This window comes from Dromiciops gliroides, chromosome 1, assembly GCF_019393635.1.
Source record: "Dromiciops gliroides isolate mDroGli1 chromosome 1, mDroGli1.pri, whole genome shotgun sequence".
NCBI classification, from domain to species: domain Eukaryota; kingdom Metazoa; phylum Chordata; class Mammalia; order Microbiotheria; family Microbiotheriidae; genus Dromiciops; species Dromiciops gliroides.
This window is the reverse complement of record NC_057861.1, coordinates 622,480,452-622,484,861: the sequence shown is the minus strand read 5'-3', so window position 1 is coordinate 622,484,861 and position 4,410 is coordinate 622,480,452.

The following is a 4,410-nucleotide window of genomic DNA, read 5'->3' as shown; positions in this document are numbered from 1 at the left end:
AAGGGTCGGTCGCGGAGAGAGTGGCTAGCTCCGTCCTCCTCCGCCCACCGGGGCCATTTTTCGAGGGAAAGCGCCTTTTCCTTTCCAGCAGGGGCGAGGAGGCGGGGCTGGGGGAGGGGCGGCTTGGAGATAGATTGAAGCCCAGAGAGGGCAAACGCGAGGACTGCTGGGAGGAATGAGTGGCGAAAGGTGGTGATGACCGCACTACGCCCACGAATCTGTCTCGAGCCTCCTCTGGGAGGCGGGGCTTCTGGGACCCGCCCTCCCCTAGCCCAGCTCCCTGCACAGACCACTCCGTCCTTATCTTGGGACCCCCTAGGAACTAATCGCACAGCCCGCTGGGAGTTGTGGTTCCCAAAGCTGTCAGGAAATGTCAGAACACTAGAGGTTTCCCCCACCACGCGGTAGAGGTTCTGAGAGGTCTTCACCTCAGTCGGCCCTGGCCTTTTCTCTTCCCAATCTTATCCACAGTTCAAGCCCAAATGAGTTGGGGGCTAGCTGGGTCAGCTGACCCCATGGGATGCCTGTGGTTTGCTTGGTTCAGACTGTACCTCTCTCTCCCTCTCCTCTTTAAGTTTCTGACTTGGTCACTTGAACTCTGACCTTGTTCAATGATCTGTATCTCTGTTCTTATCAGTTGTGGTCTTGCTTTCTGTTTTCCTGTACTAGCTATCCTGATGCCCTAGACTTTACACCTCTTGCTCCCCGAGAACCTATGTAAATAAAAAAAACTGACCCCTTAATTTTCTGGTTTCAGCTCCCCTCCCCATCTGCCAAATACCGTGCCCCCCACCCCCATCCCAATTCCGGCAGGTATTCTATGTTAGCTATTGCCCCTGCATCTTTTTCTCAAAACCACCATAATTCCAGACCTTTTCTCCATTACCCCTGGAACGAACTGCACCAAATATTATTCTGACTTCAGAGCCACCCTCCGCAAGCCCCACTTCCTCTAGGGAAGCTTCCAGGATTGTGGTCTCCTCTGAACTCCTACAGCACTCATGATATTCTGGTGAAACGTCTCCTAAGTGAGTTTCCTGGCCCCATAGTCCTGTTTTAGGGGATAGGTAGGGAAATGCCATAGGATCATAGATTTAGAACTGGGGCCTTGAAGGTCGAGTCCAATCCCATTTAACAGATAAGGATGGGAGGGATTCAGTGATTTACCCCAGGGTCAAACAAAGAAGTGTCAAGGCAGGATTGGAACTCAGGTCTTTCAGACTCCCAAGTCCACTGCTTTATCCATATTTTTACCTAGTTGTCTCAGAGAGGGTAAGTCCTTCATGCTTGTAAAGACATTCTTCAAGGCCAAGCAGGACAAAGTCAATGGAGCAGCCTCCTTGGGGCCATTATCCTGATTAGGGATGGCTTCACACTAGGTCCTCTCTCCAGGTATTTGTTTTGCTATGATTTTTTGTTTTTGTTTTTGTTTTTTAGTGAGGCAATTGGGGTTAAGTGACTTGCCCAGGGTCACACAGCTAGAAAGTGTTAAGTGTCTGAGGTCGGATTTGAATTCAGGTCCTCTTGACTCCAGGGCCAGTGCTCTATCCACTGTGCCACCTCGCTGCCCCTTGGTTTTGTTTTGTTTTTTAACAGAGATACTGGTGTGGTTTGCCAGTTCCCTCTCCAGCTCTGTGAGAAATGATTATTTGTAAATGACATCTTGGCGGTTTAGTCCTGATTTCCCCCATTCCAAAGTCCTTCTTGATAAGATAAAGTCAACTTTTCTTGGTCCTGGGAAGGGCTATAAACCTCAAGGAATCCTGATAAGATTGACATTTCTAAATTCTTGTTAGGGACACAAAAATTTGGTATGGAGTGAAGATTCCTATTGTGTCCTGGTAAGAAGACAGACTTTTTGTCTAGCTAGAAAGACCTCTCCTCCAGTGAGAGGTAATATACATTCCTTGAATAGTTAGCCCAAGGTTGGGGGTGGTCTGGTATTAGCCCTTCATTTGAATATAACCTACCTCCAAATTAAGTTGACCAATCAGAGGTAATGAGGCATCCTTCAGGAATACCTCCTCTTTGAAGGACATTTAAGCTGCTACCCCATTACCAATAAGAGTCTTTGGTATGAGAAAGATGGCTATTGACCATCCTTTTATTAATAACCTGCTGGTCTCTTAATAAAATGATTAAATCACTCAGAAACTATGTCTCTCATATTTTTAGTTATCACAGCTCATTTTTCAGATGCAGAGACTGAGACAAACAGGGTTAAGTGACTTGCTCAGAGTCATACAGTTAGTGTCTGAGGCCAGATTTTAACTCAGGAAGATGATCTTCCTTCCTAACTCCACGCCTGCAGTCTATCCACTAAGACACCTACCACCCTTCCCTCAAGATCGTGGACAAATATTTTTAGACAGCTTCTTAGGTGCCATGATGACTCAGGGATTTGTACTATATAATCTTTTTTTTTTTTTTTTTACTGAGGCAACTGGGGTTAAGTGACTTGCCCAGGGTCACACAGCTAGTAAGTGTTAAGTGTCTGAGGCTGGATTTGAACTCAGGTCCTCCTGACTCCAGGGCCGGTGCTCTATCCACTGCGCCACCTAGCTGCCCTGAAGGGTGCCTGGAATTCTGTTGAAATCCCACTGATGAGTTCTTTGGACAACAACAAAATTCATTAACAGCAAATCAGTAAGTAAAAAATAAATGCCAGGATAGAGTGTTCAGCTGATTTTATTTCAAACACATTTTGAGGAAAAGGTTTCTTTTTTTCCACAGGACTAATGGATCACACATAATATAGTCCTGAACCCTCACTTAAACAAGGCATTGACAGGTATGTTCACCCACGATCCAATTACACTCAGACATGGTTGCACACATTTTTATAGGTAGAATAGAATGCTCACCATTGGTCTTGATCTCGCATGTTTACAAATCTCTAAATGCACCATAAACTTCTCTATCGGTTCTCCAATTATCTCCATGGGAAGATCTGGCCAGGTGTAACATGTCAATGTATTGGTCTTGAGATAGAGATTGTGTGACAAATGATTGTGCGATTATGCTTCCTTTTGGGTAGTTTTCTTGATCCTTAGCTTCTTCCCTCACTAAAGTTACAATTTTCTCAATTTTCTGGCCTGGCCCCCTATAAGAAATGATTCCCAGGATACCTAAAAGACAAGAAGGAAATCTGGAAGTATTCCTTGGGTTAAGGAAATTATTCTCCCCCTCCCCAACTACTCCTCTTGGGTGCCTCCCTTTTTTTTTTTTTTTGAAAGGCAATGGGGGTTAAGTGACTTGCCCAGGGTCACACAGCTTGTAAGCATTGTGTCTGAGCTGGCTTTAAACTAGGGTCCTCCTGAATCTAGGGCCAGTGCTTTATCCACTAAGCCATCTAGCTGCCCCTAGTGCCTCACTTTTTCATATTTTCATTATTATCACCACCACCCCAGTAAGCCTGTCATAGAGGCAAATGGGAACATGGGACCCAAAGTCACATGAAAAGAAATTGAGTTTGCCTGGAAGAGAGCCAAGTATACTCCCTATGTCCTTTTTTTTTTTTTTTCGGTAGGGCAATGAGGGTTAAGTGACTTGCCCAAGGTCACACAGCTAGTAAGTGTCAAGTGTCTGAGGCTGGATTTGAACTCAGGTCCTCCTGAATCCAAGGCCAGTCCTTTATCCACTGTGCCACCTAGCCACCCCCCCCATGTCCTTTATTAAGAACATGGCTTCTGACTAGACAAGATACACTTCTTAAATTCCCCTATAAAGCTCCAGTAATGTATCTATTTGGCCCAGAAAAATCAAAGGACGGGAGAGATGGAGAACTTTAATTTTCATAGTTCAGGAGGTTAAGGGAGGTAGTCTTTCCCAGTTCAGGGCTTACTTACATGAAACCATCAGCAGAATAAAAGCTACGAATAGCATGTAAAAAGGCCACAGCAATACGTAGTAAGTCTCATTCGATCTATTTACTTTTTCCAAAACCAACACAATCAGCATCATGGCAACGAAGAGACTAATGCCTGTGGCCAGAAGTAGAAATAGTAGCCCTAAGAAAACCTAGCTCAGTAACAGGAATGGGACAGAGTTACCAGAAGGTCATAGGATCATTTATTAGGACACTAAGGGACCTTAAAGGTCATTTAAGCCATCCCCTCCTTTTACGGGTGAAGGAGCCAAGCCCCAGAATGGGTAGGTGTTCTGCTCAAGGTATTGTTCTTTCCACCCCTCCAGGACTAGGTTGGTCCTATTCTGTAGCTTTAGCTCCCCAGTTCATGGGCATGTGTGTGGTAGCTGCACGGCAGGGGTTTCTAACCTGTCAATAAGGAAAGGAAAATGAAGATAAAATGGCAGTGCATCTTCAGTGAAGGAGAAGTACAGAAAAAACCAAATAACCATGTGGTAAGCAGGAAGCCACAAAGGACAGCTGTGATCATGAAACCTTGAGCA